This window comes from Trachurus japonicus, chromosome 13, assembly GCF_045865225.1.
Source record: "Trachurus japonicus isolate A0001 chromosome 13, Traja_1.0".
NCBI classification, from domain to species: Eukaryota; Metazoa; Chordata; class Actinopteri; order Carangiformes; family Carangidae; genus Trachurus; species Trachurus japonicus.
Window position 1 is genome coordinate 21576022 of NC_140919.1, and position 15915 is coordinate 21591936.

At 39.6% G+C, this 15915-nt stretch overlaps 1 long non-coding RNA gene across 1 annotated transcript; it reads right to left on the reverse strand.

Moving 5' to 3' along the window:
- Positions 1 to 11620: 11620 nt before the first annotated feature.
- On the reverse strand, positions 11621 to 14726 carry LOC146975920 (uncharacterized). Its single transcript, XR_015037366.1, has 3 exons — positions 14243 to 14726; positions 13917 to 14085; positions 11621 to 12348 (listed from the first exon to the last, which is right to left on the reverse strand). It is a non-coding gene; the product is annotated as an uncharacterized LOC146975920 (long non-coding RNA).
- Between the last annotated feature and the right edge of the window lie 1189 nt (positions 14727 to 15915).

Sequence of the window (15915 nt, forward strand, 5' to 3'; positions counted from 1 at the left end):
GAGTGGCCCACTGCCGCTCACTTCATACAGCCAACTCAGCAGGATACAGCAGCAGCAAAAGGAGAAGGCATAAAGTTGAAGTTAAGCTTGATTCAAAGTAGCATTAATTCATAAGTAATACATATCGCTCTCTGTACAATATTCCATACATTTTTTTAACCTTTTCACCCTACAGCATTCAAAATGTGGGATGGCGCTCATCTTTACCAGATACACTCACAAACCACTTTATTAGGAACACACCTGCTTATTGATGCTGCTTATTTGCACAATTATTTGCATTGATGCAATTATTTATTATTCAGTCGTTTAGCCATGTGGCAGCAGTACAGTGCAAAGTAAAGTGCAGATACTGGACCAGATATTCAATTAATGTTCACATTAAACAACAGAAAAATGTTGGTAATTGCATTGACTTTGACTGTGGTTGTGATTGTTGGTGCCAGACCAGTGTCTAGGGTTGACACGAGGTGATGCAAAGAGCAAAAAAACATCTACTGATGTCCATTTATGTTGATGAGAAAGTTGAAAGGGGAATGGCCAGCCTGGTTGGAGGTGACAGAGACGCTATACCCTCGCTCATATAACCAGTTTTTCTATCTGTAGTGAGCAAAATAGTGTCTCTGAATTAGTAATAACATGTCCAACCTGGAGGCAGATGAGCTCCAGTGGCAGAAAACCATGTTGCTCCTCCTGTCGGCCAAGAGCAGACCTCTGAGGCTGCAGTGGGCACAGACTCCTCAGAACTGGACAGTTGAATACTGGAAAAACAGAACACACATCTGATTGATTAAGTGGATTCCTGCTGAGACAGCAGGTGGTGGTGTAATGGTGTGAAAGATCTTTTCTTGGCACACTTTATTTACCGTTTAACCAAAGCCGGCCTCTCAAGGTATTGCTGCTGATCACGTGGATCCTTTTATGGCCATAATTTACTTTCTTCTAATGGCAACTGCCAGAGTAAAAATGTACCATGTCACAAAGCACCAGCACTGTGAAACCAACTGACTACCCTGTGTAATCCAGTACATAAGAAAGTGGCTCTGGTTTGAAAGGAAGTTGAGGGCCAACACAGAACGGATATGGTACTGGAAAGTGTTGTAAAATGTCTAAACTTGTATTACAATGATGCACTGAAAAAAGTGAAACAAAGCTGTTGTTCATTTAATGTGTTTGTTTTCATTCCAATAAATAAAAAAAAATTACATTGCTCAATTAAACTAAACTTTCTTGTTTATGTTTATGGTTGAATCGAATTTTTTTTACTTTACTACAACGTAAACTGACAGCGAGGCACCAAACTGATTTTTTTTATTTTAATCAAAGCATTTTTATTAGACTGAGTGATTTGCGCATGCGCATTCTCTGGCATTCTTTAAAAATTCTGGCGGCAATTGTACTTCCGCCTTCAATCCTCCATCACAGAAGACGTGGTGCTGAAGAGAAAAATATTAGGCTCACGGCATTGTGGCAACGTTAAGGTAAGTCATTCCGATTTTTAAAGATGACTGGACGTAAACTTTAGTCCCCAGATAGAGAGGCTGTCTTAAGTTAGGTTTTTAAGTTCGGGTGTGCGCCGTCGCCGTTGTGTTGGCGAGGCCGAGCGGAAGTTTTATGGGTCACCGGAGCTCTGGAGAGGAGTCTGGCCGCCATGGTGCGGGTTATGTTCAGTTCGCGTTAATTTTACTGTATTTGTGCTTGAAAAACGTAGTTGTGAACCCATAAACGGCGCTCTCTCCCAGTATGACTTTGCTTTTACTGAGAGCTGGAGTCAGACGTAGCGCCTGGACAGACAGACCCACGGACAGATGTCGCGGACTTAACGGTCGTCACAGGCAGCAGACAGGCAGGTGAAGGAGCGATACGGGGAGAGAGGATGGTGATTGAGAAGGCAGATAAGCTATTTAATTTTTCAGCAAATGTTCTTGTGATTTATGGATAGTGGAATAAATATTATACTGGCGCCGTAACGTAAACGTGCGGGGTCGTCCGCTGGGGGGGGGGGCTGTCCATGGTTATGCTACTTGACCAAAAGTCTCTTGAACAATCAAACAGAGACATATGGACTGTGAATAGTCAAAATACAGAGGTTATCATGACGTGAATCCTATGTTGCTGTGTAAAAAAAAAAAGACCGTTGATTCGGTTGAAACCCGGCTTTATGGGCGGGGGCGGGGGTATAAGTTACATTACAGCCAACTGAACTGTGTAATAGGCTAATGAAGCAACATAAGTTATGTTTTGTCGGTTTTTTTTAAAAAATTTCATAGGCATAGTAAATCTGATTTAAAAAGAACAATTTTAAACTGTATTAGATGTAAGTTCATGTAACATTGAGAATATCCAACATTAAAACGTGTTTTTCTCTTTTACCTAATTTAAGGAGAACAGCCACAAGATCTACTTGCAATGAAGACATATTGGCAAGATGGCCAGCACTTTTTCAGATGGAAGAGGTATGTTTTTAGATGTAAGGCACCTTAGAGAGAGGAGAGGAACTTAAAGCAGAAGTAAGCGATATTTTTGTGTTAATATAAGTCTTAAATAGTTCTATCTTCCGACAGCAATCACTTACATAGAGTGTTTGGTCTGAAACACGGGTCTGTCAGTCACTCTGCTCTGCTCTGCTGCTGTAAGCCGAGGAGAAAACATTCCTCGTATCCTACAAGTTTTATCCAATGAGGAGAGAGAACGGCATGAAGGGCTGTGTGTGCAGCCAAGGGATGCGCCTGAATGTGGTGTTGTAGGGACGAGGACCAATAGATCCATGACGGGGGCTGACAAAAAGTTAACCAAAACTACCGGATCGGTTGCTTCTGCTTTAATATATTTATTAATGCCATTAAAGCAGAAGTAAGTGGTCCGGTCGTTTTCGCTAATGCTGCGTTCCAGGCAGGCTTTTGAAATCGTAAATTACAGCTTCAAGTCACAACTTACGACTTTGTAGCGTTCCAGGCAACCCACTCGTGTTTTTCCGACCTGTTTTACCGGTGAAAGTCACTATAACGGCCACTCGTAACTTCTGACCGGTGAACTCGTACCAGATCGAACTGGTACGACTTCACGGTCGAAAAATACGAGTTTCCTTGAACGCACCATAACAGTCCTTGTCCCTACGTCGCCACATTCACGGCGTCCCTTGGCTGCACACACAGCCCTGCATGCCGTTCTCTCTCCTCATTGGATAAAAACTGTAGGATACGATGAATGTTTTCTCCTCGGCTCAGAGCAGAGCAGAGTGACTGACAGACCCGTGTTTCAGTCCAAACACTCTATGTAAGTGATTGCTGTCGGAAGATATAACTATTTAAGACTTATATTAACACAAATATATCACTTACTTCTGCTTTAATTAGACATTCAGGTGATTTTTGAAACTTCAAAACTTAAGTCTTTACAGAAGATAATTTATTTAATACACTTTCTGCATGCTCTGTTTTTGTTTCTCCAGATTAATGCTGAGTTCGGGATGCGGGTGACAACAGTTCCCTTGGAGACAAAGTTCTTCGACAAGGACACATCGAAACTGCTGGAGGTCATCAGGAGCAAGGGAGGACGTGTGAAAGAGCAGGCCAAGGCAACTTTGCAGGTTTTAGACAAGGTATCTATGTATGAGTTGGTTCTCAGTGAGATCCATAGTTGAATAGTTGGGGTGTATGTGCTTTTAATAATACCTATTCTTCCTCAGACCGTGGACATCACAAAGAGAGTGTATCTTCAAATCTTTGATGGGTGAACCTGTTCATCACCATTAAAGAATGTCAGGTAAGGGCATCTCTCTCACTAACACAGACATATACCAACTTTTGTTTTGAGATTCAACATAGCACTATATATATTTTTGGGTAATAAACATTCCTCTAATTTGTCTCTCTCAGCCTGGTGTTTTGCTGCACTTTGTGTAAAAAGAGTTCAGTGGAGCCAGAGCTCAGTGGGCTCAGAGCTCGGACCACTTCCGTCCCTCCTCCCTCTCTGCCCATTCAATACAATTAGATTCTTCAAACTACTCAACTGTTACACTTGCAACATGCATAAACATACATTTTTAACATTTCAACTGCCTTGAGTACTTGAATTAATCACCATTCATCTCTTGGCTTACAAATTGTACTTTTCATTGCTTCAGCAGTTTGTTCAGTGGATTCAGCATTGCTTCAACAATGGTGTTCAGCATTGACATGCATTGTCTTCAGGAAATGCTCATTCTAATTGTTCTTATTTGTTTTTTGTTTTTCTGTGTGTGCAGGATATGCAGGAAAATGAAGCAGCCATGGCAATCATCAGTAGAAACGAGGACATTAAAATCGTCATTGACGGAACAGAGGTCCTCAGAGAGGTGCCCACAATAGCAACGCCTGTGTGCGGCCATGTTCTTCGGGCTCACCTACGCTCTCAACATAAAATATCCAAAAAATCTGCAGTACACCCTTGACTTTGTACCCTTTTATCTGGGGTTGGTGTCTAATCCTGAACCTGAATCCTGAGTTGATCTACTCTGAGATAGGAAACCCAGTTTGACTCAGAGTTTTCACTAAACCTGCTTTGTGAAACGGACCCCTGGAGACCACTGATTTGCTTATTGCAGATTTTTCAGACCAACAGAGGGTCAGGAGCTACATCACATGTTTGCAGGTTATGGAACTGAGGACATCGGCACACATCACTTTTTATTTTAAGGAATAATTCCTCTCTGACTGTATTACATTCCATTTTCAAATGGTTCCATTGAAAAAATTGTGCCCATATGCTGTGTGTTCACTTGAAAATGCATGTCTTGATTACCTTTTGTATTTCAGAGAAAATAACTGTTATGGTTGAGAAGCACTGTTCTATGTTAGTACAATATGGGGGAAAAAATGTAGTGATTGAAAAAAAAAAAGTCATTTTACCTGAAGATGCAGACTTTTACTGGTTGCTGACTGTTGTATTTGAGGGGGAAAAAACTGTTATCAGTAGCTGCGTTTCCATTACAGATTTTCGCAAAATAAAAGCGATATTTCTGAAACTTCAAAAAAGTGCAATTGCTATTTGCGGGTGTTTCCATTGAAAGGTATTTTGCGAATGAGCCGTAATGCGTCTTGCGTTTCTATGGTGACGGCACAGCGACCTCAGCTGCCGACAGCTGTTGCTGTTATTGTTTTTAACAAAGACAAAAACAGCGCTTGATTGCTGAAAGGCAAAGCCCGTGTGGCGCTGGCAGCGGCCACAAATAAGGGCGCACTCACACGGGCCAGTTGTTCCGTGCTGAAGCTCTAATGCCCCCTCCTCTGTCCCCCGCTGGCCCGCACTCACACCACCTCGAACCCAAGCTGCTCAAGCACGGTTGCCTCCGTTGATATAGAGGGACTATTTGTTTACCAACACGGCGGATGTGCGCTTTAACTTGACTGCAGAAAGAACGGAGCCTTTTAAACACCAGTGGTGATGAGGCGCTGACAACAATATAGGTGGTGGTGTGTGTCCACACACCCGTACTGGTTTATGTGACTTAAGGTGACATTTCGGCGCAGGAGGGAGTGGGAGCGTGGATGCGAGCCAGTCTCCTTCAACCATGCACGGAAAAGGGGAACGATAGGAAAGGTTTTTCTAATTTATTGAGAAACAATGCCCAGGTCAGCAATGCATTACAATAAACATGTGGTTCATTTGTCCCCTCAAGTTACATAAACCAACACAGCGTGGACGGTGGACACACACAACTCCGGTGACGCCGGTGACGTGTAGAAAAGCGAAAAAAGTGTTTCCATTACACTTTTGCGATACACGTTTTTATCGATACGTCTCAAAAACCACCTCATGAGAGCGCAAAAACTTTTTTGCGATATTTGAGAGTTTTTTCGAAATGTAGGTGTTTCCATTATCAGTTTTTAATTTCGATATGTAGGTTTTGCGCATTTCAAGGGGTAATGGAAACGCACCTATTGAGAAGGACTATCTTAAGGTAGGACTATGGTAATACATTTTGGGAAAAATGTAATGATTGAGAAAGTTCAGTTCACCTAGAAATACAGACATTTCCTGGTTGCTGTTTGTAAAACAAAAAATGTTGAGAAGGACCGTTACGGTGGGTCTATGTTGAAAAAAATGTTCATTCAACAATAAATGTGTTGAAAAGGAATGGCTTCTGAGTATAAATCAAAAGGTATTAAAATGATTATTATTTATAATTCTGGTCTATAAACATTAAATTATGATGACTTAAATTTTTAATTTGAGACAACTTAAAAAAATAGTTTGCTCCCATATTCAAAAGTTGTTTCAATTAATTTAAAATATTCAGGTTGAACCAAGTATATTATTTACATTAAGTAATAAAACCAATGTAATTATTTTAATTTGGGAAAATCTGAAATAATTGCTTTGGTTCAACCTGCAGAAATTGGTTTACATGAAGTTAAATATTTCAGGTCAAACCAAATGAATTATTTATGTTGTATGAAACTACAATATTAGGTGTGATCGATTACCTCAATTTTTTTAATTTGAACCAATGTTTAATTTTTTTCAGTGTGTATCAGCCTTTCACATGTAAGTAGTCTAGTTTTGGCAATGTTCATAAGCTGCAAAATATGATGTATTCATGACCTTTTTAGCCCTGGAGTCTCCTATAAGTTGGATGCGCCATGAAAACCGAACATACAGAGTTGGAATCCTGATCAGATGCCTAAACCGCCTCAACGGGTCAACAGCCCTACTTGAGTCAATTGTGTCTTTCTTTCGTCACCACCCATGGCGTGAGACCAAAGCTGAGGGTTGGGCAGTTGATCAAACTCTTTGCCCTCTGGAACAACAGTCAGGTACAACAGGTACAACAGTCTACAACAGTCTGGAACAATGCTTGCTTTACTGCAGTTGCCACACCAATTCACCTGTTGATCACATGCTCCATGTTATCTGCTCATTTGTGAACAACACCCCAAGATAGGCCTACTTGAACTCCTTCACTTTGGGCAGCGACTCCCTCCCCAACCCAGAGGGAGCAGTGCGCCATGGTTTCAGACTTGAAGATGCTCACTCTCATCCCAGCCGTTTCACACTCGACTGCAAACTGCCCCAGTGCATGCTGAAGGTCACAGTCTGATGCGGCCAAACCACATCAGAGGCACATCATCTACAAAGAGCAGAGAAGCAATTCTGAGGTCCCCAAACCAGACTCTGTCCTCCCCCTGGCCGTGCCTTGAGAGCCTATCCATAAAAATCACAAACTGAGTCTATGACAAAGGACAACCCTGGAGGATCCGAAAACCCACTGGATAAGTGACTTTGTGCTGAAAATATAGACACAGCCCCCACTTATATAACAACCAGGTCAGAAACAATATAATATAATCAATACAGCGTAAATGGAGAGTAATTAGAGTAGGCACACCTCTTGTTGACTATATGCAGATTGCTACTTGAAATATAAAAATGAGTTCATCATGTTTAAAAGCACATATTCGGTGTCTCTAAAGGAGCAGAATGATGTGAGACAAAAAGGAGAACCGAGACTAAGGTGAGCAAAATATGGAGATCTCATGAAGAAAGATTCAACATATTTTCTCTTTTAGAAGCCCACAGGTTCCCTCCCTCTCAAGCTCTGCACTGTCAGGGAGTTATCCATCCATCCAAGCTGCACTGCAACAACTATTAAAGTTCTGCAGAAGCAGAGCACCATATAGGAAAATAGAAGGAGCAATAGCGCACACACATACTTATACAAAAAAATACAAAAAAAAAACATGAACAAACACATACAAAGACTTGTTACACACTGCTTCAGAAACAGGCCACAGACCACTGTCTGGTTATGGCTTGTTTCCAGAAGAAAAATGCTAACAGAATTTACTTAACAAGGTTTATTATAAAAATAGAGTTATAGTGAAATGTCAGAAGCCAATTTCCAGTGATTCACATTGTTGGGTCAGCAATGGGTGGGATCAATTATATTTTCAATTTCATTAGTTAACAACAGCAATAAATTGTGCTGTAATATACTCTAACTGCTAAATAGCCCTTTGCTAACAATGTTTTTTTTTTTTTATTAGGAGGAAGCTGCATTCACTGCATTTCACTGTTTTCACTGAGACCTAAAAATGTTATGGTAAAGTGATTAACGCACTTCATATATAAAAATATTTATTGCTGGAGTTGAACTGTATCACACTGGGCATTTTCATTAAGTGTAAGTTATATACAGTCAGCCAAACATGCATGATCTCACTGTGGTAAAAATTTGTATAATAGTGCATTAACCATTATTGTGAATTGCCCACAGCACGTGCAATTCTGTGTACATTAAAGAACAGAAAATAGGTAAGCAAACACATGTTAAAAGAACAAGTCAAGCAGCATTCATGAGATGAGGTCACATTCAAATGAGTCCATCCATCCATGGTGAAAAGGAGCTGGAATCTGTCCCAGTATGCAGTGTGTGAGAGAGACAGGCAGACAGTCGATGCATTCACACCTAGACGCAATTTAGAGTTTTCACTTCATTGTAACTACATGTCAAACAGAGGGACTGCAGGAAGACATAGAGAGAACATGCAGAATCTACATATGCCAGCTGGATTGAGTTCAAATACAAGACCTTCCTGCTGGGATGCAAAGCACCACACCATGAGGATTTAAATAAAATGCTACCATCTATGCATCAGCAAACATGCTATGAGAGTGTGCATGAGCTAGCCTTTTTCTACTTCCCTACCTCGAATGCCTCTATTTCTTTGCAGGAGAAGCAGGAGTAGCAGCAGCAGCAGCAGCAGCAGCAGCAGCAGCAGCAGCAGCAGCAGCGTGCGGGTCTCTTTCGTCCTCTGATATGAATATCGGCTCATAACATTCTGTCAAAGTCATCTCTCCACACACACAGCTGTTAATATTCACTCTATAGTCTGTATCAAAGAACCAATGGAATTAGGCTACATGAGGACAGTGGACACCAACACTCCATTTAAGAGAGATAGAAAAACCATTCTCCTCCCAAAGATTATTCATTATTTCTCGTGCACCATTCAGTCTCTTGTCTGCCAGAAAATAATACTTTCCCCATAAAAAGAGACTCCTTGGTCGGTGGACACATAAAGGAAATGAGAGAAACAAAGACTTTTTTGTGCCAGAGGTTTGACAGTGCAATTTAATTGTGACTCTGATGGCACTCAAGGGGAAAATGAATGTAATTTTCAAGAAGACTTGATCACTTTTTTTTACTTATTTCAATCTGCTCAATTTTTGTCATCTCAAATGTGTCTGTCTTTCTCTCATTTTATATGGCAATAGAATGATACCTTCACATCTTAATCTCTGATTATTTTTTCTTTTCTTTGTCTCTGCACAGTCATGAAAACTATCTCATACCTCAGAGTCAAGATTTTAGACAATCATATACTTTTCAATGACCACAATGTTTTATTTTCTAATTTGATCAGTTCCATGAAAGTTTCCAGTATATACATGCATTGTGTTCTCTCCGTAATACCTCCACAACCTTAACTGCACATTTGTTATTGTAACCATCATTTTGAAGGTCTGATACATGAGCAATGTATAGCCTACTTCCTGCTGCTAATCCAATTTTATTTTTAGTCTTTCTAAAAGAGCTATTTATAAGTGTCAAGACTTTCATTATTCAATCATTATTTGTAGCTCAGTGTTTTATTTAAGATTTATACCTCTGCATTTTATTTTGAAAAGTCAGCATGACTTCCGGTGTTGATCACGGTAGTTGAGTCCGGGATTCTGGCAGAGGCACATGGCCCATTGGTGAGCGAAATAGCCTGCTAAAAATGAGTAGTAATAAGGATATGATGTAGTGATGCTCGTTTTGTTGGTAAACAGTCCTGGAAGGATTAAAGTGTTATTTAGCGCTCGCGATTAGCGCCGCTAGCTAGCGTTAGCATTTCCGATAGCTAGCATTAGCATTTCCGCTAGCTCCCGATTAGCTTTTATGCTAGCACCGTTAGCATTTTGGGTTGGTGGTTTGCTGGCTGGTACTGACAGACAGGGGCGCAACTACCTACTTTCTGGGGGGTATGCAGACATATCACAGGCGCCCCCCCCCCCCCTCCCCCCTGTGGGCGAACAATCTCTTGGCGCCCCACCAACAAACAAACACAAGAATATATTATATTATTTGTGTTATTTTATTATATAGCCTACAATCAGTGTTGGGAGGATTACTTGTAAAATGTATTCCCCTACAGATTACTGATTACAAAATCTGTTATCGGTAATATTTGGATGACTCAAAGTAATGTATTCTGAATAGGCTACTTATTGGATTACTTCTTACTTCAGAATCGCCTGTCTGGGCGCCAGGGCCGGTTCTAGGCAGGCATATATGAGGGGGCAGTCAGAAATGTGAAGGGGGCATCATGTGAACACATCATGCTCCAGCACTTTTTTTTCTCCGTGCTGATAGTAACAGTGTTTTCTTCATTGAATTGGGTTGTTGGCTATGTGTCCAACCCCAACCTGGAGAAGTGGATTGCACTTTGTCAGGCCTCTACCTTCAGACCTGTCCAACTAGGGGCAGGGGGGCCAACCAGGGTCTTAGAGCCCAAATTTGTTACTGTCGTAATGCAAAGAGCCACATTATATGGGGGGTTAGGGGTGCATATACTGTACCTGAAGATGCATTGCAAACCCAGAGGGGGTGAAAAAGGTCAGTAGCTAAACCCCTGTAGGGGGGTCTGGGGGCACCCCCCCCCCCCCGAAAATTTTTGTGATATTAACATGTGAGTGAAGCATTCTGGTGTACTCTGAGATGGGGGGGGGGGGGTGTTCTACTTTGGTCAAGATTTACAAAACGGAAAGCTACACTGTAAAAAAAAAAATCCTAAAAAAACGGTAATTTTCCGGCAGCTGGGGCGCCAGAAAAATATTGTGAAATAACGGAAAATTACTTTCTCATAAAAATACAGTTTTTTTCCATAATTAAAATACAGTTTTTAGTTGTAATTTTAACAAGATTTTGCCTCATTTTAAAAACATTTTCACATTTTAAAACAATTAAATTACCTAAAAATATGGTAAGTAAATGCTGGATTACGAATAATAATGCTTAAATTTACAGAAATGTGCTGTTTTTAATTGGTTTAATGACATTATTTTATGTAAAGAAGTTGTATAATAATTTGTGTTTGATGTAATAAAACAGTATATGACACAAAAATAATGTGATTCATCTTTCAAAATATATCAAAAAACTGTAGAAAAACTAGATATTGGGTTTAAAATTGCAAGAATTTACCATTTTTAGATCATATCAAATGTTATTTTACGTTTTTTTTTAACGTTTAATTACAAACATTTTACGTTTTAAAACAATTAAGTTACCCATAAAGATGGTAAATTAACATTGTAATATGAATAATAATGCTTAAATTTACAGAAATGTGCTGTTATTAGTTGGTTTTAATGGCATTGTTTTATGTAAAAAAAAACTGTATATTACTTTATATTAGATGTAATATAACAGAATACAACACAATAATTTGATTAATCTTTCAAAACATGCCAAAAAGACTTAACTCCACGTTGGGTGTACATTTTTTTCCTTTTACATTAATTTCCTGAATATTTAAAAGGACGTTCAACTAAAAATTCCTCACCTAATAACACCAGAATTATTTTTATTTTAAATGGTTTAAACTGTTTTTTGGCCAGTGGGAAAAGGGGCTTAAATGAATTGTTGTACTCAAATGAGAGTAAGCTGAACAAGAACAGCTACAATTTTCCATTTTCAGTATTTTTATTGTAACAGGTAACCATTATTATAGCAATATGACTCTGAAACAACTGATTTGGAAATGAAAGAAAAGTTAAAAAAAAAAAAGTTGAGTTACCAATTCAGTGTTATTTCTATCCAAGGTATCCATAACTTGGTCAAGTCACTGTACTGTACATCCACAACATGGATTACAAGCCTACATTAAACCTAACTGTAAATTAATCCACACTATCCAAGTCATCCATAACCTGGTCAAGTGACCATACATTCAAAACATTGATAACAAACTTAGTCAAACCTCACTGTAAATGAATACACACTCTATCCAAGTCATCCATAACCTGGTCAAGTAACCATAAATCCACAACATTGATTACAGACTTTGTCAAACCTCATTAGAACATTGATAACAAAGCTACATAACAAATATCTTACATGAAACCTCACTTGACATTAATCCATAATAATCTGTGACTTAGACAAAGTATCCATAACTTGTGAGCACTTCTTATTCCCTCCACTCGTAGTCTGCAATTTTGGTGATGAGTGTGAGAACCTTTGGACTGACGGCAAGTTGTTTTTTGGTGGCGTTCCGCTCCACTTTTGATCCCTTGTCTGGATTTATCTTGAAGAGGCACCTGTCAAATGAAAAAAAAAACAACTTTAGTAAGTGTGGACTGTACTGTAATGTAATGTTGTCATACATTTGCAAAAAAGTTACACAACAGTGTAGACAGAGCTTGCTTGTGAAAGAGTATTTGGACATACAGGAACTGTGGAACAGTGATGTAATGAAAAGATTAACATGTGAGTACTGTGTATGTGAATTGTGTATGAATGTGTTTGAATGTTTGAAGGTGGTCAGATGGTGTGAAATGGCAGCCACGCTTCCCTCAGTCTGCCCCAGGGCAGCTGTGGCTACAAACGTAGCTTACCACCACTGGTAAGAATGTGTATGAATGAATAATGGTTTCTGTAAAGCGCTTTGGGTGATTGAAAAGCACTATATAAATCCAAGCCATTATTACTGTTATTAGTATTAGTATTAGTATTAGTAGTGTAAATACTATTTCAGGGAGAATAACGTAACTTCGGTCAGGAGGATCTGCTACTCAAAGGTTTCTTGGGCATTTGAGTTTTGTTTTGTCATTATTTCATAAATAAGAATTAACAAGCACTTGTTTCTGTAACTTGACATGAGCATGAATCAAGGATAAATAAGAGACAGAGTCAGTCTAAAAACCTGAAAAACAAAAATGAACTCTCAGGTAAAGTTTGGACCATTTTCATCCAGTAGGGGGCAGTTTTCACATCATTTTTTAGTGATAACTCTCCCTTGTGATAGAAAATGTCTTTTTTTTTATAAATTCCTGAAATTTTATTAAAAGAAAATTCAAATTGGTCAATAATACATTGTCCTACTCAGTGTATGGGTCAATCTTTCATAACTCAATCAGAAAAAGAGAAAATAAGGTTGTTTTTCTCTTACAATAAAATCAGAACATTAAAATGAAGTTTTTGATTTTATTATTTTGTTATTGTGGCCTTTTGATAAATTCAGGAAATGCCTGGAGACTTGTGGAAGTACAGGTGCTTTACTTTCAGCCTACATGCACAGCAGGAAAGCCTGACCGGAGATCTATCTGCCAACTGCCTGCAGACTGCAACTACTCATGGCAGGAGACGGGTCTCCCAGACCGGACAGGACCCAGCACCATCTTCAGTAAAGTTCCTCCAGCCTCCTGAGATTAATAACATTATCCAACAGCTGAGCAGAACAGTAAACTAACTTCAGCCCACAGAAATATCCACAACACAGGTCCATCTCGGCAGCTCCACGCTGCTTCTCTCCGCGACCCAACTCCACCTCCTAGTGGGGCCTCCTCAGTGGCAGTGCTGGCTCCTGTCTGGTCTGAATGATTCCTGGCATGAGTGCTCATGCACAGTCAGGCTTTCCTGCTCTGCATGTAGGCTGAAAGTAAAGCACCTGCACCTCCACAAATCTCTAAGCATTCCCCCAAATAAATATAATATCCAAATAAAATAAATTGATGGGTGGATCATGAACTTAAAGGTGTGAGAATGTACCACATTGTGACCAACAGGTGAGTATTTCAGCATTTCAGCACTTGAGCAGTGCTCAGTTTTACAGTATGTGCATTATATATCTTATTTTGATGTATTGAATTGACTAGTGGTGTCTTACCTCTGTAAGAACTCCAAAGTTGATGCTTGGGCTGCTGGGTAAGATATGTTCATACAGTAGTACGAACCAAACATCAGCAAAAGAGCATCACTGAAGATTCTGATGTGGCCATTCACAATGGTCTGGTCAACAGACAGCATGAAATTCTCTGCCGCCAAAGTCGAGTTTCCTGTTGTGTACAGGGACAAGAGAAGGACAAGAGAAAAATACAATTAAATTATCATCTTACAACTGAGTCCAGTACAACAATAACAAAGTAATAGTACTAATAGTTTTCTGTTTTTTGGTTTTAATTTATTGTGGTGGAGAAAGATAAATATTCATACCGCAAACAACAATACATGGTGTACTTGGAAGTCCAGCACAGTCCACTTCAGAGGGCAGGGTTGTTTGATCCACTTTGTAGAACATCTGTTCTTCTTCTTCATTGAAGTACTTGAGGAGTAGTGGAAGAAACACAGCAACATTCACATCTGCAGCATTTTTGCTTGATGTTTCCATTTCCCTGAAGATGGTCTCCATCTTCCCTGGCTTGTCAGCCGATTTAAGAAATGAAATGACTCTGGCACATTTATTTGCTATGTTTTTGTCTTCCATGTCCACACCTGTAAGCTCTTTAAAATGAGTCTTCATGCCAGTTGTCTCAAACAGATATGGCCATTCCTTTATCAAGTCAGAAGTCTCAGTCCCACTGATAATGTCCTTTCTCTGAGTGAAGAAAGTGACTCTCATCATATTCTCAATGGCTTTGCTGTCACAGCATCTTTCTCTCCACATTTTCTTTAACTCTTCTTGTGCATGTTTCTGAGATTCAGGGGTTTCATCAGGTGGCAGCTGTGTTGGTTTGCCAGTTTGTACACCCATAAGTGTCTAGTCTTTTTTTCTGAGTTGGGGTATCCTCTCCTTCACTGTTGCTAATACTTTGTCTCTTTAACGAAAGTGAAGTGTTTCCTCTCTTGAGGTTGTCCACTCTGCTGACCATCTGTTTGGTGAGTGAGTCATATCCACTGCCTACAACTTCACCTTCAATGACATCAGTAAATGCCACAGGGTAGGCCTTTGTCATCTTCCTTGCTATCTCACTGATATGTTTCTTCCCAGGTGTTGGGCACACGGTTAAGATTTCACTGACAATGAGCCGTATGATTTCAAGTCTCTCAATTTTTGTTGGCCGCTTTCCCCTTTCCAACTTTCTGATGATCTCAGATGGAATCTTCTGCCAAGGAATTTGAAATTTAAAATGCCAGCTGTTGTCAGACAGTCGACGAGGTGTGATATCTGTACTTGAACTACTTGTTGACCGTGGTGAACTTGGAGTTTCTGAGCTGTAACCACCTGGAGAGAACACAGAGAACATTAGCTGTTATTAAATAATAGGTGGGTTTTCATTAAGCCTTTTTCCTCTTTCGGGATGTTGGTTCCAGGCAAAACTATATAGAAATGACTGTCATTTGTCCTCTTTTTTTTGCAGTGTTCAGACCGAGACTTAATGGTAGTGAGATGCGCTGAGTCAAGGCTTCAACACCCATGGTTCTGGTCGAATTTTATTTTTCAGACCCATAAAGAACTTGTACTTACTTACTGATGCAACAGTTAAAGCTATCCAATTTTACACATTGTATAATGTAACATGCATAATTTTAACTCAAACATCTATATTTCCACAAATAGTCAGTGGATATCATTTTAACCCCAGCATGTAGTTAGTAGTCCTGATACTGATTGCAGTAATGGAAATGGGAGGAAAAGAAAACAACTAAGCACAGCAACAGTGGAAATATTACCTGCATGGTCACATGGGTGAGTTCATGAGTTTTCTTTATCAGCATTGGGCTGAAAATTTTCATTTTTTCTCTTACTGTTGTTGGCTGGGAGACCTGACTGTTTTTGTTGTGTGTTTTTATTCTTTTGTTAGGTTGGAGCTTTTATTGAGTCTGAAAACATTTACAAGTGATCCAGTTTACGAGCCAGGACCAGGATAAAGGTGCAAGAATATCCA